The 22,368-nt window shown below is 35.9% G+C and overlaps 2 non-coding genes and 1 pseudogene across 2 annotated transcripts; 2 read left to right on the top strand and 1 right to left on the bottom strand.

Moving 5' to 3' along the window:
- Positions 1–4,257: 4,257 nt before the first annotated feature.
- LOC116109094 lies at positions 4,258–21,843 on the bottom strand (annotated as a pseudogene).
- On the top strand, positions 9,882–9,959 carry LOC116109107. Its single transcript, XR_004124726.1, has one exon. It is a non-coding gene; the product is annotated as a small nucleolar RNA snoR35 (small nucleolar RNA).
- On the top strand, positions 21,065–21,143 carry LOC116109105. Its single transcript, XR_004124724.1, has one exon. It is a non-coding gene; the product is annotated as a small nucleolar RNA snoR35 (small nucleolar RNA).
- Positions 21,844–22,368: the final 525 nt, after the last annotated feature.

Here is a 22,368-nt window from a genome sequence, read left to right as displayed (position 1 = left end):
AAAGATAGAATTGTAACAAAAATAAGATTACTTTAGTAATCTTACAATACCTAAGAAAATTAAGATAATTACATTACAGTAAGTACTATTAGTATTAGAAAACTACCCGAATCTTATATTACTTTACAATCAAACATGATAATCAAAATAATATAAAATAACATAACCCCAATAATCTGATATTACCCCCAACTAGGAGTGTATACGAGCCGAGCCGAACACTATAGGACTCGACACTCGGCTCGAGAAAATTTAACGAACTTGAGCTCGAGCTTGGGTTCGACAAGCTCTGGAAACCAAGCTCAAAGCTCGGCTCAAGCTCGGCTCGTTTGATAGGCTTTAATCCAAAGCAACCCACCAATAATCTTTTAAAAAAAAAAAAAAAAACACAATCCAAAGCCAACCCACTAGATTCTTCAAAACCTTAACGATAATGTAAAAGCAACAGCCTTTTAAGAAGAAAAAGCAGCTTGGAGAAGAGAGAGTGAGACAAGATTTGTAATGCCATAGATTTGAGGTAAAAGAGCTAAAGGAAAGAAGAAGGAGAGAGAAAGAATAAGGAAAGGAGAAGGGAAAAAAAAAAAAAAAAAAAAAAGGAGAGTAAGTGCGGCTGTGATGAAAAATGTGTTAGCGTTTTTAGAGTAAACCATTTATATGTAAAATAATAAATTGCATAGACACCTTTATACTTAAAAAACTTACACTTTATATTTAAAAACCTTACACTCATACCCTTTCGAGCCATGAAGGCTCACGAGCCAAGCACTGGGTGGCTCAAGCTCAACTCGAAAAGGCACTTGAGCTGCTCGAATCGAGCCGAGCCAAACTCTAGCTTTTCTCGAGCCGAGCCTACACCCCTACCCCTAACCAAACGCCCCCCTAGTGTCTTTCTAGTATATGAAGAAGCCACTTTCATTGGTGCTACAGACCTCCCTTGACACAAGATAAAACATTCGCTGCGGACTTTCAATTGAATGATCTAGCCTATTAAAAAGGCATGCTGTGTAATTGCTCCAAATTGGCAGCTTGACCATGATGGGTCCATATAATCAAGCTCCTGTAATTGCTTTTTCCAAGTTTATTATTCATCCATCAAAGAGACCAGATTAAATATATTTCTGATAAATTATAGGGCTACAGTAACTGAATATATTTTCAAGTTCCTAGTATACATGCGTAACTTAGTAAATATTCTTTGGCAATTGCTTTGTCATCACCTCATATATACTGAAGAGATAAGCTACAAAGGGACCAGTTACTGCAACAAGATTGACGCAACAATTGCTAGCTCTCGCTAAATTAAAAGAACATTAATGCAGCAAACAGTAAATACGAAGTTAGTATTTAGAAGATTACCGGAATTCATATCTTACTTAACAATCAGAGTAGTAATCAAAGTAATATAGTTAACAAACCCTAATAATGTAAATCAGACCCAAAACATAAAGAATCATGCAGTAGTCCAGATTGTGCATTCAACCATAACAAGCATAATAAGAGAAAAAACAAAATACGGTAAAGAAAGATAAGAAGAGAGACACCAAATTTATAGTGGTTCGGTAATCTGAAAGATTACCTACATCCACTCTTCAAAGGCAACCAGAAAAGAACTTTACTATGAGTTTGAGAAACCTTACAGAAGAATCGGCTCACCCCTTTTACACCAAGGTATCAACCCGATACAAACCCTCTGATTATACACCCGTATACCCAGATGCTCTCACCACTCATACATTCCAAAGAGGCAGAAAATCAGTACAAATTTATACAAAGGAAAAGGCTATAACAGAAAAGGACAGCTCACACCTACCATCACCGTTGATTCCATGGACGGATCTTGGATTTCCAGCACAGCACCTCTAACCGTTTCTCTCTCTGTTAACCAAGAGAGAAAGGGGAGAAATGAGTTGCGCACAAAACCTAATTCGATTTAGGTTTCTAAAACGAAGGGAAAAGACAGAACTGTCCCTCTTGTCTTAACAAATTACTTTGACCAGCCAACTCCAAGTTTGACTTCTACGTGTCATCAGAATGCCACATCACTACATTGTCTAAGCCTATCTCATATTTATACGGAAAATTCTTTGGTTGCAACAATTTTGCTGCAACCGAAATTTGGAAATTTGAAAAAGTGTGGTGCTAGAATCCAATGACAGTTGCGCGTTTGGTTCAGGAATGCTAAATTATTGGAATCTTATATTATCCTGACGGGGCGTTTGGTTAGAGGGTATTAGAGATTACTGGGTTTAAGTCATCTTATATTACTTGATTACCATGTTTGGTTGTCAAGTAATATAAGATACCGGTAATCTTTAAATACCAATAGTGATTATTATTGATAATATTTGAGGTAATCTAATTACTTCCATTTTCTTAGGTATTCTAAGATTACCAGGGTTATCTTTTTTTGTTACAATTCTATCCCTTATTAATAAAATTTTAGGACAATAATGCCCTTATTTTTGAATTTATTTACATGAATATCGCTTTTACTATTTCACCCCTAATTAATTAACTTTTTGGACAAAATTACCCTTGAATTCAAAACAAATTACAACCCACCCAAGCCACCACCCCCACCCACCTGCCGCCTGTCGCGCCGGTAACTGTCGCCATAGCTGGAACAGTGCACGGAAGGTCGAAAATGGCCGCCGTGGGCCGATATGGCCATTTCCAGCCAGATATCTAGCCATTTTCGGACATATATCTGGTTAGAAATGACCATATTGGTGCACGGCGGCCATTTTCGACCTTCCGTATGTCGTTAGGTTGCCAGCTGCCAACGGCCTGCGGTGGTTACCGGTAGCCAGCAGTGGCTGGGTTGGTGGGGGTGTTTTGTTGATTTTCCAAACTTTTATTATGGGGTTGTTTTTGCTAAGTTTTTAAATGTAGGGGGGTTATAATAATCCAAATAATAATAATATTTAATTAGAGGACAATTCAGTAATTTAAATAACTCGCCTACCAATTTATTCCTCCCAACCAAACATATTAATATAACATACCCATCAATTAACCAAACACATTTTGCTAAAGATTCCCAGTAATCTTCAAGGTAATCTATATTTCCAGTAATCCAATATTCCCTGAACCAAACACCTCCTAAAGATTACTAAGAATCTTTAGGAAAATGTGTTTGGTTAGTTGGAATAAATGTGTGAGTATGTCATATTAATATGTTTGGTTAGGAGGAAGTAATTAGTGGGTATGTTATTTAAATTACCAAATTGCCTCTTTTTAAATATTAATATAATATTATTTTTATTATTAATTTTTTAATAGTTTTTTAACCCCCAATATTTCAGATTTAGCTAAAACATCCCACTTATATAAAACTTCAATTTATAACAAAATCACCCCCACCACCCTGTCACCTCCCGCCGCCACAACAAACCACCGTCGGAAGTCGCTTGGAGTCACTTGAGTAGCCCATCGTGACCGGGAGACTCTGATATGACCGATTTTGGCCATATTAATGGCCAAAAAGGGCCAAAAGTAGACTACTGTTGGCCGTTAACGGCCAGATCCCTGGCCATTATTGGCTAGATCTATTCTGGTTAACGGCCAGATCCATGGCCGTTAACAGTTAGATCTAGTCTTCTATGGCCCTTTTTGGCCATCAATATGGCCAGAAACGGCCATATCCGAGCCGCCTAGCGACTCTCAGTCAATTTTAGCCACTCCGGCGGTGGTGGCTAGTGGTGGTCTGTAATTTGTTTTAAATATGAAGGCATTATTATCCAAAAACTTAATTAAATAAGGGTAAAATTGTAATGATGGATTAATGTAAATTGATTTTAAAATAAGGGTATTATTGTAAAAAAAAAAAATATTGATAAGAGATAGAATTGTAACAAAAATAAGATTACTTTGTTAATCTTACAATACCTAAGAAAATAGAAATAATTAGATGACAGGACAGTAAATACGATTAGTATTAGAAGATTACCGGAATCTTATATTACTTAACAATCAGATGTAGTAATCAAAGTAATATAAGTTAACACAACCCTAATAATATAATATTACCCCCAACCAAATGCCCCTTTAATGTCTATCTGGTATATGAAGGAGCCACTTTCATTGGTGCTACAGACCTCCCTTGACACATGATATAACATTCGCTGTGGACTTTCAGTTGAATGATCTAGCCTACTAAAAATGCATGCTGCGTACTTGCTTCAAATTAGCAGCTTGACCACGATGGGTCCATAATCAAGCTCCTGTGATTGCTTTTTCCAATATATTATTCATCCATGAAAGAGACCAAATTAAATATACTTTCTGATAAATCATTGGCTACAGTAACTGAATATATTTTTAAGTTCCTAGTATACATGCGTAACTTGGTAAATATTCATTGGCAATTGCTTTGTCATCACCTCATATATACTGAAGAGATAAGCTACAAAGGGACCAGTTACTGCAACAAGATTGACGCAACAATTGCTAGCTCTCGCTAAATTAAAAGAACATTAATGCAGCAAACTGACTGTCGTTCTAATCAATGTGTTCCACAATAGAAAATTTACAATGTAAAATCAAAAGAAAAAAATTGTTAATGTTGCGGTAAAGCTGGTCTCTTATCCACCATTTCGTAATACACAACAAAATTATCCTGCGAGCAAATAATACTACAACAGTCAGTTCGGTAAAATTGGTCAATAACTGGCAAACACCAAATAGCAGGACACAAATGAATGAAGAAGCTATAGACCACTCAAACCTTGCGGACTATTTCAAATGTGCTTGGATCAAAACAGTGATAAGACCCTCGCTCATATGTGTTCGTCTTAACAAGTGGCTCCACATTAGGTACTCTGATGAACCAATACCGATGATCCTTGTGATACATCCAATTTCTATTATAACTGCCAATAGTAGTCAAAGTTATATTAGTAAACTACCGCATTTTTCAGTACAGATTGCAGAATGAAAAATATTGAAAATCCCAAACGAATTTTGGAAACCAGAAACGTCTATTTGACATTTAAGGGTAAATCAACATCAGAACAAAAAAATAAAAAAGAGAGAGAGCATACAGTTCATTTGCAGCATATAATTGGGCCTCATCTTTTGGCATGCTGCAAATTAGATAGAAACCATGGTTGGTAAGTAACACACCCAAAATAAATAAATAAATAAAATAAAATAATTGAAGCATGTGACAATAATGCAACAAAAATGAAACAAAAGATGCACCTGTAAAATATATAGAACAATGTTTCCACTGAAAACTTTGAAAAGTAACCTTGCTGTAGACAATAGAAAATAGCGGGATAAGCAAGAGAAAATATTTACGCACTACGAACCACCATAAATGAAAAATGAAGAGCAGCTCACATGTAGCACAGGTGGTTGTTTAGCATAATAACATTGTGGCACAGTGAACTCTGGGTCGCCCTTGGCTGGTTCATCAGACCATGGTGAACCAAACGTCTTATGAAGATTTTCTGCTGAATTCAAGTTCAATCCAAGTGTTGTCAGGTCAATTCCAAGTGCAAGCGAAGTCAGATCAGGATCACTCATCTTTATCACGCTTAACAAGCCAAGCAAGCCAAATGGATCAGGAGTAGAATGTGCTGACTGCATGGATTTTATATCCTGATTCCTAAATGACTGATTGACAGCAGACATCTGTTGTAGGCGAAATTGAGATTGGTTCTGATGTTGCTGATACTGCTGAATAAGCTGGTCATACGAGCCAATACCAGAAACTGGATTGGCAGAATTCAAAGGTCTTAGTCCAATGCCAGGTGGTCCACTGGTCTGAACAGAAGATGAAATGTATAGATCATCAGAATAAGAAAACAACAAAAGATGATACAAAGAAAAATGTCTACAAGGGCATTAGCTTATTATGGGGCAGTGAAACTAATCCCTTTGAATTAACTCGCTCAGTTCTTTCCATTACACCCAATGCCACATTTCAATTATTTCTACCACTTCCGCAATGTTATCAAACTCATCAGTCAACAGTTTCCAATGAAACAGCAAAAGTCACTCAAAATAGGAAGTTCTGGATAAACTTGGGAAATAGTAGTATTATTCTCAAAAGATAGATCCATAATTCAGATTAACCCTTGTGAGTACTGTATTTAAGCTTTCAGCGCACTTGTTTTTAAACCCGACCCGCCCGGCCCAGCCTGTTGAACCGGGTGAACCAGGACCCAAAGCGCAACGGGCCAGGCTTAACTTTTCTGATTCACCCCAAAACCCTAAGATTTGGGAGGATGATCGCAAACAATCGACGGCCGAAGGTTGGGGCTTTGTGGAGTAAGTGCCGGTGAATGGAATGGTGGTGACGGCGTTGATTTCCGGTGAGTAAATCGACCGGAAATCGAACAAATTTGGCAGCGGCAACAATGGGATTTTGCCAGCTTGGCCAACTAACGAGGTGTGGTGAGGTGGGTGGTTCGGTCGGGAGGAAGAGGGGAGTGATTCTGGGTGATGGGAGGGTTTTCGACCCGGCGTCGATGAGATCTGGCCTAGAATGCCGATGCCGCGTCGATGAGATCTGGCCAAAATCAAACCTTTTCGGCCAAATCTTGAGTAGATTTTAATGGAATGGCTTAAGGGACGATTGGGGTTGCTCTGGGTGTGTGCCGCCGCCAATCAGTCGCCCGCTCGATTTGCATTTGGGGTGTGCTTGATAAAGTTTCAAACCTATAGGGACTTACATGTAATTTTCAGGGGTGTATTTGCTGAATTTTAATTTTTTGTCAACCGTTTGACCGGAGACCGGTCCACCCAAGACCCGGAAACTTTGCAGGGTTTCACCCCGTGTTGTTTTAAACATTGCTTTTAAGTTCTTTTGAGAAAGATGGAAGAAATTAAATACAAAAAATCAACTTTCACCTCTGTTAACCACCTATAAATACACGTACAAAGTACATAAGAAGTTAACAGCAATGCCAAGACAATACAATAACCAATTAGAGCAACAAGTGCCAAACCTGTAGTGGTAGGTCGAATGTGAAGATGGGAACTATCAGAACCATGTAAATGGAGAATATCCTGGTTGTTACGGATGAAAGGAGACACCACTACTACTACAGATGAGCATGTTGCTGTTGCTGCTGTGACGATGAGAAGAGTAGGTTCCACCTATAAACCCCAATCTGCCCATCTGCAAATTGCATCATTCCAATACAAATGGAAATTCTATCAACAAAAATGTATACGAAAACAAAAGGAATAAAAAGAGGAGCTAGAAATCTCTTGAACAGTAGAACTTACAGAGAAGTGCTGAGATTGCATCATTGACATGGTGTTTCATGAGTTTTCTTTCTGATGCCCATCATATGTCAGCATTACCGCCTGCACAAAACCTAACAAAATAGTCAACAACTCACAGTTCTAGACACCTGATCAACATTTTTTGTTTACGATAGCCAATCAGCTTCCATTACAAAATTGTCTTTTTCTAAACTTTATTTCTTTGACATATTGAGCGGAGAAAGAATTTTCCATCCCAAATAATTAGTTAGTAATGGCTAACAAGTCAAACTCGTGTAAAAGAACAACTCTCATGGGTGAACGATGCACAATATAGATCTCTTTTCCCTTTCAGGATCATTAACCATCGACACAAAAATATTAAATAGTAAAGTCTTGAAAATAAGCACAGCATCTCCATTTATCAGTAGATGGAAACACATTACTCAGCATCAGTGAACCATTGAGCGTGAAGACCTGAAACTCTCCTATGAGAGATTCCAAGTTCCCAATAAAATGGTAGATAACCTTATTCTGACACAACATAATGTAAAATGCACATATCTAGCAGCCAAAAGAATATCTTTGCACCTTTAAAGCCAGGTAAAGCAGAAAATCTTCATTTTGGATGCTGAACTCTTGGTTTTGTTGACAATGGACTAACTCCGAGACCTTGTTTCCTTAGTGAACCTGAAATGTTCAGTTTAAATTATATCTCCAGTTGCAAGAAATAGAACAAAGAGAAGTATCCAAAAGCCAACTCCACATTTTATAATTACCCAATTGACCTTGAGGGCCTCCTGCAGAACTAGGACGACTTGTCAACTGCGGGAAATCATTATTTATTCAAATGGAGAATTTGTCATATAGTTCACATCATTCAACATTCCCATAGAACTTAAGTGTTCACTTGAACGTGACTTTGGGAAAGTGGACCACCAGCACAGGATAGGAATTTCCTAACAAGAAATGACCTGTGGAGATCCTGAATATAAAATATGTCAGTTCACACAATCAAACAAGCTAGACTAAGCTGCATGAATCCATTATCATCAATAAAAAATTTAGAAGAGAAACCTAACAAATAAATGAATAAATATGTGTTCACACCCAAGTGCCGAGAATCTTCCAGAACATTCATGTGGCAATAAGTCCATAACAGAATGTGAATAATATCTGTGCGTGTGTAGTAATCAAGTTCTGAAAACCGACCGGACCGTCCAATCGACCAGTTCGACTGGAGCCGGCGGTATTTCCGGTCCGTTATCTCTATAAAACCGTATTTACCGTTAAACCGGTTGAGCCGCAGTTTGGACCGCCGGAATACTGCCGAGTCATGGTCCAATCGCAGCTCAATCCCGCCGAGTGGGCATCGTTCGACAGAGAAAACACTACCATTCGACTGACGGCATCTCCACGACCAAACCCATCCATTTTCAGTGGCCTCGTCCAGCCTTCGTCGCTCGCCGTCCACCAAAAGTTTACGCGACCGTCGGATTCTTTGTTGATTCCACAAGTTCCGTCGCCGAAGAACTCCCTAGCACCACCATCAGATTCGCCGGAACCTATACGTCAAAAGCCCCATGATTCCAACTTTAGTTGCCGTCGATCGTCGCTGCCGCCACCACTAACCAGTCTCTTCGCACAACAGGGTGTTTTAGACAGATTTCAAACCTTAAGGGAGTATTATAGGGTGTTTTTGATGAATTTCAAACCTTGAGGGACTACAGTGTAATTTTACATAATACGTCCAACCGACCGATCCAACCGGTCAACCGGACCCTTGAACAGGTCATTGTCCAGTCCAGTTTTCGGAACATTGGTATAATAGACAATACATAATTATAAGAGAATAGGTCACTTAAAGCTAATACATATCGGAGGATCAGTGACAACTTCCCTAGTCCCAAAAAAAAATATACTGCCATTTCAGGGTAAGATACCTTGTGGAAGCACACCACTCATCAACCTATTTGTCCTTGCACACTCAGATTTCCAATCCACTATTTGCAGATAGATTTAAACGAGATGCAGCCAGGGACGATAATCCTCCACCAGAGCTTATGCTCCTTCCGATGTTACCCCCACCAACCAGTTTCCCATTGAACTGTAATCCGAACCTGTATTTCCCAAAATTGGGGATACTCCCAATCCTGGAACAGCATTCCGGTTACCAATTGCGCAAGGTTGGAGAATCCCGGAATAGAACCGCCAACTCCATTTGTGTTACTACTAAATCCAGGGTTCCCACAACACTTATACCCCCTCTGTTTGTGACTCCTGAATGTCCATAGAGCTTCCATGAGATCCTGCAAATCAATTGAAAAGTAAGACATTATACAGAACTACAACGCATGCAGACATAACACATGTTATAGAAAGAACAAACAGAGAAAATTCCATGCATGGCCATATCAAGTACTGGGATAGAGCAACAGGAGATTATTTGATGCAACTCTTCCACTGAAAGGCTTCCACTAGTTTGTTGAACCCCACCATGGAACGTTATTATGCTGAGTTTCTTGAAGTAAGTGTGCCCGGCATATTGGGAACATTAAAGCTCCCATGAATGTTATAGAGCCCCTAATAGTTCCTGCAAAAGGAAAAGATACCATTATATAAAATTAAAGAACCAAATGATTGCAGCTGCGCAAAATCACCCACAGTGTGATGGAAACAGGGGAAGCCGCACCAGACTGTGCAAGAAAGATGTGGCAAATGATCCCCAGTACCGTCTGAATATTAGAAGCCGATCCATTGAGAGAACTGCAGCTAAAGTGTGTCAAAATTTTGCCAAAAGAACAGAAAAAACATGGCCAATCCATAAAAATGCATATCACCATAAAATCAAATACAAGTTAAACTAAACAAATAGCATAACAAAGGATTGCCCAACATTCAAACAATAATGATGCATCCAACACAAGCAAGCAACAATAATTTTCATAATCATAGCAGTGGCTATTTCTAAACTCATCCTTAAATACATTAGGCAAGTAACGCTACTACCAGAAGCAACAGGTCAGTACTAAATTTGTTACATCCAAAGTGGCAACTCAATTCAAAACCATATTACTCAAAGAATAACCTAATTAAAATAGTGTAAACCCCAATATTACATAAGATGAAATCACCTCGTTTTTTGCTTAGGCCCAACTAGCACATAAACAGAAATACACCAATTATAAGCAAAAATCCCACAAAAAATAAAAATACTAAAACATTGTACACTTATCACTTCTTATAGACGGAGAAGACATCATAAATTTGTCTCAAAGCAAATTCCAAATTCTATAAATGTAACCACTTCACAACGAACAAAATGCACATATCCCATTAAGCAAAAAAAGGTTCCACAACTCTATGGATAATTTCTTTGGCCTAGAGTTTGCAAGTTCAGTGACAGTACATTAAGTAACCCCGACATTGCACAAGTGTCAAAAGCTCATGCAAAAAATCATTCCTCGCTGGGAAGAAGCCCTTCTGTTTCTTGATTTCAAGAGATAGATTGCTGATTTGAAAAGCTTTTCTCAGTGAATATTCAACTTATTGCCTGAAAAGGACAACACTATTGTAAGAAACTAAAAGTGTAACCAAAACTGAGACAGGAATATGCGGACTAGAATGAACGGAGCCCAAATGTCACAAGCAACACGCACAGAGCCAAACATCAAGAATGAATCCCAACACGTAGTCGGAGGTCATTAACTCATTTACCTAATATCAACTTTGTATACCACCAATTTTGGAATAACAGAATCTTGACAGTATTAAAGGCCTTATGTCTGGGTTTCTATCACTCTTTGCAAAATTAATATAATGTTTGACGAATAGATAGAATGGTCTTACACAAACACGAGTTAAGGAGTCCTATTAGGCTTCAATGATTTATTCCTACACATAACGTTTCGTTAAGAAAAAACAGGGACAAATTTCAATATAGAATATGGTTGGTCAAAAACCCTAACATGCTCAATATAGAAGAAAGGACCCACAAATGTACACAAATATAATAACATAAAAATTATTGAAAAAAGTCCACACTAAATCCATTTTCTAAAGAGCTGCAAGCTATAAACAGAAACGTAATGATGAAATCAGTTATATAAAAATTAAGTCTCCATCGCAAATGTAGTATCCAAGATAAGCAAAAAAGCAAATAAAAATTTTAAAAACCAAGAAAATAATCTCTTACTGCTTTACTTAGAATATGAAAGAACCAAAAGAAACTAAAATCTAAAACTTAAACATCTCATTTTCAGCACTCACAAAAATAAAAGCAAGAAGTAAAAACAATCTCTACTTCCGCTTACTTCAGTAAAGCTTTCATCAATAATTGCATAATCCAAATATAAATAAATCAATTAATCTGCCACAAATTTGGCCGCAGCTTCTCAGCAACCAAATAAAGCTTTCAATGCTTAAAACGAAAACCTAATACTAACAAATCAAAGTCTCAACTCCAAAAAATAAAAAAAAAAATTACAAAAATAAAAAAACTAATTTACTTATCGCGATTAATGACGAACAATAGTTGATGCATGTTTTGAAAAAGAAAACGGTGACAGAACGGGAGGATCGTAAAAAATAAAAAAAAGTTAAGTGAACTCAGATCGAACTCGGCGGGCGAGTCGAAAATCAAGTAGGACTCAGCGATTGGGAAAGAAAGAGAGAGTGAGAGTACCTGAGAGGCAGATCAGGAATCTATTGTGTTAGGCTACTGAGTCAAATAGCGAGTTTTGTTAACGATTTTGTTATTGTTTTGTTTTTTCCGTGCCCTAAATCGAAAGAAAAGGGAGAAAATAAGGACGCAGCGAGTCACGAAGCAAATAATGGTTTTTTATGGCGATGATAAGTACGATAGATGAGTGGGTAATGTTTATGTGTGGCAATGTGTCATTTGCGTGTCGTGATGCGGCGTTTTCTGACCAATGGATGACAAGACTTTTTGGGACCCAGAGGGATCGCTTTCTAGGATTTCAAGGAAGAAAACAATAAAACGATGGTTGTATTTTATAATCTTGATATAAAACCTACAAAAATGTATTTTCCTAAGTACTCCAATTATAAATGATGAAAACAAAAATTAGTTAAATTTAAGTGATCATAAATACTAAATAGAAAATAATACAATCATCGACGGTAGTTCATCGAATTTGTGCACCGAATGATATGACAAAATCTTGACCATTGATTAATTTTAACTTAATATTATCAATGGTTAGGATTTTGTCACGTCATTTAGTGCATTACTGTCGGTTGCTGTAGTATTACTCATACTAAATATATATATACATATGTGACCTTGCACCTGATTGGTTAAAATGGTAAAAAAAGAATATAATTAAACAACACAATTATAGAGAAATTAAAACTAATATGGGAATTATATCAAAATATTTAGAGAAATTATATTAAATGGCACAATTAAGGGAGGGAGTTGATAGCAACTTCTCGAAAGCACATCAGGAAATAGCATATTTTTTTTTAGTACAAAATTAGTGGACGAAATTACCTTTAATGACAAATCCCTAACATTAATTCAAAGAGTAATACTAGCCTTACAAAGAGGCATACAAAGAGTCATATAAAGAGTCAAATCTAGCCTTTGAAATTCATGATTGCCTCTTTCTCTCTTTCTTTTTCCCTTCTTTCAAGGGCTAGATTTGACTCTTTGTATAACTCTTTGTATGGTTAGTATTACTCTAATTCAAAACCCACGCTTTCACTCTAAAACCCCAAGTGAAGACTTGAATTTGTGATCTTGAAGAGCTTTTTTTTTTAAGGATTTCTTAATTTATTGTTTTTTAATGAAAGTTTTGTTATTTTGAAAGTTGTTTGAAATATAAAATTTTAAGTACGTTGCATATATGTCTTAGGAAACATGTTAAATAAGTTATTTTTGAAATGATTTATTATTTTTATAGTTTATTAATTTATATTTTAGTGGATTTGTTAATTATGAATTGTTTAGGCGAAATTTGAATATGGGTTTTAGCCAATTTTAGAGGATTCAGATAGAAAATTATCTAAAGGTTGAAGACGAGTTTTAGCCAAAACTCACATGTCAGTCGAATTCGACCAATTGTGCCTTTTGATACTAAGGTGGCTGAAAACATGCCTTTGGCCTGATTTGGCCAATTTAGATAGAACATGTCTTAGCCAAATCCAAGGTATTCGACCAAAAATAGACTTTATCTTCTCTAGCAAAACCTACATTTTTTGGTTAAATCCAATTAAAACCCCTTGATTCGGCCAAAAAACACAAATTGCAACCGTCATTTCACCATTTTACAACCCAGTTATCTAGCTATTTTTGCACCGTTCTCAACAACATTTTAACATATCTCTCATTCTTAACCCTAAAATCCCACCAAAAACCCTAAATCAAAAACTAGTATTTCCACTCAAATTCCACTCGATTTTGGCACAAATATGTGGTGGGTATTGGTTTAGGGTTGAAAGTTTTAATTTTGGCAATAGACAGATGAGTAGGTTAGGGTTGAAGAAGATGGATGAATATTGTAGTTTTATTTATATGCGGCGGCAATTTTGTCTTAAAAATATTGTGTAAATTAGGATTTTGCTATTTCTTGAGACACTTTCTAAAAAGTGTTATTTCTCAATTCAAGGCTCCAAATAATGTCGTTTAATATAATTTCTCAAATATCTATGTATGCCATGCAATTTATCACATGATTAAACAAATTTTGTATACAATAAGATCTTATTCCATTAAAATGGTATTATTTCTGGTGAATATATGGTCACATTTGCCTGTCTTGCTATTTGCTACCAAATCAGGATATTTTTTTTTTTCAAAGATAAATAATTCTATGGCCAGTAAATTTAAAATTTGCAAAATCTAAAAATAAATTCTCTTTACTATAACTCGATTTATCTATAGCATTATTTATAACTCAAAATAAATTTCTTAACAACTCTTTTCTAGTATAAGACAAAAAAATGATAAAATTTCTTACCAATTAAGGACCTCCCAAAATACAGCAACTGAAAAAAAAAAAAAAAAAAGACATAACGCTACTATCAACTAATAAAGAAATTAAAGAATCAAAATAATAATTCAACTAACATAATAACATTTGCCCTTTAACGATTGCCAAAAACGAAAAAAAAAAAAAAAAAAAAAAAAAAATGTTTATAATTGAGTTTTAATATTGTTTGCCTTTGTTATGTATAATATAAAAGTTAAAAGTTGTAGACAGAGGATGAATTACTAACTGAATAAGAAAAAGCAGGTCCATAAGTCGTCTCCATTGCGTACTTATTTCTTTTATATGATGTGACTATTTAAGTATAATATTTAATTGATAAAATTAATAACAAGAAAATGATTAATGTAACATGTAAATAGAAATGACACTTTTACCGATAGATTATATTTATAAAGCTTAAAAAATTATTAATGTTTATTTGATAAAAGTTGGAGATCATAAAACATTGCTGTGATACATTAATGGGTTTATAGCTAAAATTCCCCTTTGTCATTGTAGTAATAATAAAGGGTGCCTTTGGTTTATTATTTTGGATAGAATTTTAGGAATAGTATTGGATAATTGAATATGGGAGTATTACAAGGTAAAATTTAAAAATTTATAAAATAATCCCATAAGTTTGCTAATTTAATAAATACCCCCAACATATAAAATGACAAAAATACCCCCATCACCTGTAGTGCCAGATTCTAGCCACCATTGTCGGAATCTGGCCAAAAAATCGCGTTACTACACAGACCGGTCGGATCTGTGTTGTAACGCGTCGTTATGGCCTTTTCCGGCCAGATCCACCACGGATCTGACCGGAAAAGGCCAGATCTAAGGCCTGCCGTGGCCATCGACAACCGAAAAAGGCCAAAACGACGGCCATCTTTTGCCGTCAGCAATGGCCAAAGATATGGCCGTCGTTTTCGGTCAACGATGGCCATTTCTTTGGCCGTTGTTCACGGCCAGATCTGGCCTTTTCCGACCAGATCCGTGGTGGATCTGGCCTGAAAAGGTCAGATCGGTGAACTTCCGGCCATTTATGGTCGTCAAGTAGGCCGTTGTACAGATTCCGGCTACCACCGATGGTGGTTACCGGAATCTGGCAAGTATGAGTCGCGGCGGTGTTTTTGATAATTTTTAAACTTTTTTTTTCAGGGTGTATTTGATGAAATTAATAACCTTATGGGGTCTAAAATAATAAAAAAAAAAAGAGTAATATTTCTGGAATAATGTGCCAAACATTATTTGGAGAATATTATTGGGAATAGAGATAAAAATAATAAGCCAAACATGGCCAAAAATTCTCTTACGGTTAAGTTTTCGATGTTAAAATATATGACAGAGGAAGAATTTTATAAATATTTATTAACTCATCATATTATAAATTCTAATGATATACTAATAGTTTTCTTACGATAAAGAAATTTATATTATTTCTAAAATTTTACGAGAGCTTTGTTATTTGGTTAAATCTCAGGAAATAGAAAAAAAACCCTAATATTAATTGAAAAACTGATTACATATATAAAGTTTAATCAAAAGTTAGTGATCGAAGTATATAATTTAAGAAAACATACAAGTAGTGAGATTAGAACTTATAATTTTCATAACAGCTTGCCATCTCATGCTTTAACACCTTATTAAAATTTCAAAAAACATTACGGCTCTATTTAATATAGTATTTAAATACAATCCTTTGTTTTCTAAAACACGAGATATTGTGAATATTAGAAAAACATGTTCGGTTGAAAAAAATTTCAAAAAACTATTTTCGGATGAATTCTAAAATATAATTCAATTAAAAAAAAAACAATAAAACATTGTTTTCTTCCTAATTGTGTTGAAAAACAAAACATCTTATTTCCTTTATTATAAAATCTATTAATATATAACAACTCTTTATATTCCTCAAATTAAAACTCTAATTTCTTATTTTATGTAGTCGTCATTTTTTTAATGGCTGAAATTGTGCGGGTCAGTTTACGCATACCTTAACTAATCGTCAAAAACCTTAAAACTATTAGCCAAGTAAGAACTTCAATGACTACTTCTATTAGCATGTAAGAAGAGACTCGAATTCGAAACCTTTTGAATAATACATCTAAGAGTCCCTCTTGAACTGTTCGACTACCCAAACATAGTTTATGTAGCCATCACTATTCCCCCGTCTCTTTTGACTTTATTTTCATCTCTCAAACTCTCCGGGTATTATCTACTAATATTTTATTATATTAAAAATTATTTTTGAAGTTTTGGCTTTGAGAGAGTTTTCATAAGCGCATGTAGCGTTAATTAGTTTACAGGGTATTTTATTTTATAAACTTGGTTTTGTTTGATAGATTAGGTGAAATTCTATTATGAGTTCAACGTATAAAAAATATACTTATTACTCCTAATGTCAATGCTTAGACAGATCAATGTTGATTTTCAACCATAGTAGTGACATTAGATTTAACAAACCATAAACTTGCATAATTTTAGATTGGAGATATATGCTCAAAAAAAAAAAAAAAAAAAAAAAATTTCCACAACTTTAGACTTACTTTAAACACGTAATAACATACAAATTTTAATGTTCATGTGTATATTTGTTTTCACTGTATAATTTGCTGATGGTAAATTTATACTGATATTTGATTGTTTTCAAATACTATATAAGACATGTTTTCAAATATTATATCAAACATATTTTAAAAAATTAAAAATATTAAGAATGTAACTTAAATATTTTAATTTTATTCTTTTTAAAAAAAATATTTTTAAATTAAGGATCAAACGTAGCCTACATTATTATAACACAAATTCGAATAGGAATTCATAAAAAAAAGATATAAAAAGTCACGTTCGTTACATGACTACCACCATTGTTTAAGAATCCACATTACAACAATAAAGATAGAAAGAGAGAGGATTAGGTGTGGGTGGCATTATCATGATGGTCTTCGTGAGCCTGGTGATAATACTTTTGATTCTCAACCTCCATTGCCGTATGATTTTGGATGTTGTCCATAAATCGATTCATTATTGTTGGCCGCCCACCACCCGCCCCCCTATCTGCAGGTTCATTATCCCTCCTGGCGGTGTGTTATTGGGCCCATTGCCCATTTTTTTTTGCCCTGTTTAACACAAAACAGAAAAACAAAATGTACATTCCATTAAAGTTTTATCTCATATTGGAAGAGTTAACGACTTTTTCCCAACCCAAAGTATGGCCTAAAGACATTTTTCCACTAAAAAAGTTTCAAAATACAACTTTATTACCCAAAGTTAATATTATGATACTATCCAAAGTTTCAAAGCTTCGATCTTGTTGTTTTAAATCGATTCCGACAGCAAAAATTCTCTCCGTCACCATCATTTAAACCGCCGGTCTTTTCTCTACAAAACCCCTCTCACTTAGGCACTTGATTTCTCGTCGATTGTCAGCCACCACAAAGCTAGGGTTTCTTGTTCTTAGCTAATTTTTGGCTAATTCCGACGACGAAGATTCAATCAATCATCATCATTCGATCCACCAACCTCCACTCTACAAAACCTTTCTTACCCTACCTCCTAGTAACTTGCCAAACGTCAGTTGAGACTCATCACCTGCCACTACGATTGAGTTGATTTTGAGTTTGTGTTCACCGGCATTATTGTGACCCTACACCCCCACCATTCTCTTCCCCGATCATCACTCACCAAAATCCCTTTACACCTTGCTCCCGGTGACCTCGTCAATCGCCAACAATTGAGTGATTTGTGGAACGCGCAACCACCCCTCCCAAGTCAAATTTCTACCAATCTTGACCACCAAAATTTTACCTGCCACCAACAAAAGACTCACCGGCCTCCCTTCTTCAAAAGCCTAAGTTTGCTCTCTGTTTATTGTCGGCAACCAAAAAATCAAAGACCTTAAGGGAAGTGTATTTTGGGTATTAACGAAATATAAACTTTTAGGCGGTAAAGTTGTATTTTGAAACTTTTTAGGTGGGAAAGTGTCATTAGGCCATACTTTGGGTAGAAAAAAGAATGTCTGAACAGAAGATGAAATGTATAGATCATCAGAATAAGAAAACAACAAAAGATGATACAAAGAAAAATGTCTACAAGGGCATTAGCTTATTATGGGGCAGTGAAACTAATCCCTTTAATTAACTCGCTCAGTTCTTTCCATTACACCCAATGCCACATTTCAATTATTTCTACCACTTCCGCAATGTTATCAAACTCATCAGTCAACAGTTTCCAATGAAACAGCAAAAGTCACTCAAAATAGGAAGTTCTGGATAACTTGGGAAATAGTAGTATTATTCTTAAAAGATAGATCCGTAATTCAGATTAACCCTTGTGAGTACTGTATTTAAGCTTTTAAGTTCTATTTGAGAAAGATGGAAGAAATTAAATAACAAAAATCAACTTTCAGCCCCTGTTAACCACCTATAAATACACAACAAAGTACATGAAGTTAACAGCAATGCCAAGACACAATAAAATAAACCAATTAGAGCAACAAGTGCCAAACCTGTAATGGTAGGTCGATGTGAAGATGGGAACATATCGAACCATGTAAATGGAGAAGATCCTGGTTGTTAACGGATGAAAAGGAGACACCACTACTATAACAGAGCATGTTGCTGTTGCTGCTGTGGACGATGAGAAGAGTAGGTTCCACCTAAATTAACCCAGCAGATCTGCCCATCTACAAATTGCATCATTCCAATACAAATGGAAATTCATATTAACAAAAAGGAATAAAAAAGAAGAGCTAGAGAAATCTTTGAAGAGTAGAACTTACAGAGAAGTGCTGAGATTGCATCATTGACATGGTGTTTTCATGAAGTTGTTCTTTCTGATGCAAATCCATAGCATAGCCATTACCGCCTGCATAAAACCTAACAAAATAGTCAACAACTCACATTCTAGGACACCTGACCAAAATTTTTTTATTAGATAGCCCAGCACTTCCATTACAAAATTGTCTTTTTTCAAACTTTATTTCTTCACATATTGAGCAAGAGAAAGAATTTTCCATCCCCAAATAATTAGTTAGTAAATGGCTAACAAGTCAAACTTATGTAAAAGAACAACTCTCATGGGTGAACTGATGCACAATATTAGATCTCCTTTCCCTTTCAGGATCATTAACCATGTGACACAAAATATTATGAAATAAGTAAAGTCTTTGAAATATAAGCACAGCCTCCAATTTATCTGATGGAAACACATTACCAGCATCAGTGCCATTGGGCTTGAAGACCTGAAACTCTCCTCTGAGAGATTCCAAGTTCCCATATAAAAATGGTAGATAACCTATTCTGACACACTAATGTAAAATGCACATATCATAAGCCAGGCCAAAAGATATCTTTGCACCTTTAAACCGGGTAAAGCAGGAAAATCCATTTTGGATGCTGAACTCTTGGTTTTGTGAACATGGGACTAACTCCAAGACCTTGTTTCCTTGTGAACCTGAAATGTTCAGTTTAAATTATATCTCCAGTTGCAAGAAATAGAACAAAGAGATGTATCCAAAAGCCAAATTCCAGATCTTTTATAATTACCCAATTGACCTTGAGGGCCTCCTGCAGAACTAGGACGACTGTCAACTGCGGGAAATCATTATTTATATCAAATAGAATTGTCATTTGAGTTCACATCATTCACATTCCCATAGAACTTGATTGTTCACTTGAACGTGACTTTGGGAAAGTGGACCACCACCAGCAGGATAGGAATTTCCTAACATAGAAATACTGTGGAGATCCTGCTATAAAAGTTCAGGTCACACAATCAAACAAAGCTAGACTAAGCTGCATTGAATCCATTTCACAATCAAAATTTAGAAGAGAAACCTAACAATAATGAATAAAAATGAGTTCACACCCAAGTGCCGAGAATCTTCCATGAACATTCATGGGCATAAGTCCATAACAGAATGTGAATAATATCGTGTGTGTGTAGTAATAGACAATACATAATATAAGAGATAGGTCAACTTTAAAGCTAATACATAATCAGGCGGATCAGTGACAACAATCTTCATTGAAGATGAAGAAAAGCCTGTAATAATAACAAAAATCTTTTCCCTAGTCGCAAAAAAAAAAAAAATACTGCCATTTCAGGGTAAGATACCTTGTGGAAGCACACCACTCATCACCTATTTTGTCCTTGCACACTCAGATTTCCAGATCCACTATTTGCAGATAGATTTACAGATGCAAGACCAGGTACGATAATCCACCACCAGAGCTTATGCTCCTTCCGATGTTACCCCCACCAACCATGTTTCCATTGAACTTGTAATCCGAGGACCTGTATTTCCCAAAATTGGGGATACTCCCAATCCTGGAACAGCATTCCGGTTACCAATTGCCGCAGAGGTTGGAGAATCCCAGGAAAGAACCACCAACTCCATTGTGTTCTACTAAATCCGGTTCCCAACAACACTCATACCCCCTCTTTTTGTGACTCCTGAATGTCCATGAGAGCTTCCATGAGATACTGCAAATCATTGAAAAGAAGGACATTATACAGAACTACAACGCATGCAGACATAACACATGTATAGAAAGAGAACAAACAGAGAAAATTCCATTCATGGCATATCACAAGTCCTGGGATAGAGCACAGGAAGATTATTTGATGCAAATCTTCCACAGAAAGGCTTCCAGTAGGTTGTTGAACCCCACCAGATGGAACGTTTTCATTGTTGAGTTTCTTGAAGTAAGTGTGCCCGCATATTGGGAACATTAAACTCCCATGAATGTTAGAAGCCCCTAATAGTTCCTGCAAAAGGAAAAGATACCATTATATAAAATTAAAGAACACAAATGAGTGCAGCTGCAGCAAAAACCACCTACCAGTGTGATGGAAAACAGGGAAGCCGCACCAGACTGTGCAGAGAAAGATGTGGCAAATGATCCCCAGTACCGTCTGGATTTAGAAGCCGATCCATTGAGAGAAGACTGCAGCTAAAAGTGTGTCAAATTTTGCTGAAAGAACAGTAAAACATGCCAATCCATAAAAAAATGCTATCACCACAAAATCAAATAATACAAGTTACCTAAAACAAATAGCATAACAAAGGATAGCCCAACATTCATAACAAAATGATGCATCCACACAAAGCAGCAACAAATTTTCATAATCATAGCATGTGATTTCATAACTCATCCTTAAATACAATTGGCAAGTAACCTACTACCAGCAAGCAACAGGTCATAAGTACTAAATTTGTTACATCCAAAGGGGGCAACTCAATTCAAAACCATATTCTCAAAGAATAACCTAAACCAAAATAGTGCAAACCCCAAATATTACTTAAAGATGAAATCACTCGTTTTTTGCTTTGCCCACTGCACATAAACAAAATATCACCAATTAATAAGCAAAAATCCACAAAAGAATAAAAATCTAGAACATTTGTACACTTACACTTCTTATAGACTGGAGAAGAGCATCAATAATTATGATCAATAAATTGTCTCAAAGCAAATTCCAAATTCTATAAATATAACCACTTCACAACGAACAAAATGCACATATCCCATTAAGCAAAAAAAGGTTCCACAACTCTATGGATAATTTCTTTGGCCTAGAGTGGCAAGTTCAGTGACAGTACATTAAGTAACCCCGACATTGCACAAGTGTCAAAAGTCTCATGCAAAAAATCATTCCTCGCTGGAAGAAGCCCTTCTGTTTCTTGATTTCAAGAGATAGATTGCTGATTTGAAAAGCTTTTCTCAGTGATATTCAACTTATTGCCTGAAAAGGACAACACTATTGTAAGAAACTAAAAGTGTAACCAAAACTGAGACAGGAATATGCGACTAGAATGAACGGAGCCCAAATGTCACAAGCAACACGCACAGAGCCAAACATCAAGAATGAATCCAACACGTAGTCGGAGGTCATTACTCATTTACCTAATATCAACTTTGTATACCACCAATTTTGGAATAACAGAATCTTGACAGTATTAAAGCCTTATGTCTGGGTTTCTATCATTCTTTGCAAAATTATATAAGTTTGACGAATAGATAAGTCTTACACAAACACTCTTTAAGAGTCCTATAGGCTTCAAGTTTTATTCCTACACATAACGTTTCGTTAAGAAAAAACAGGGACAATTTCAATATAGATATAGTTGGTCAAACCCTAACAT

The sequence above is a fragment of the Pistacia vera genome, unplaced genomic scaffold, assembly GCF_008641045.1.
Source record: "Pistacia vera cultivar Batoury unplaced genomic scaffold, PisVer_v2 Contig571, whole genome shotgun sequence".
Lineage (NCBI taxonomy): Eukaryota > Viridiplantae > Streptophyta > Magnoliopsida > Sapindales > Anacardiaceae > Pistacia > Pistacia vera.
This window is presented reverse-complemented; position numbering and strand designations above follow the sequence as displayed.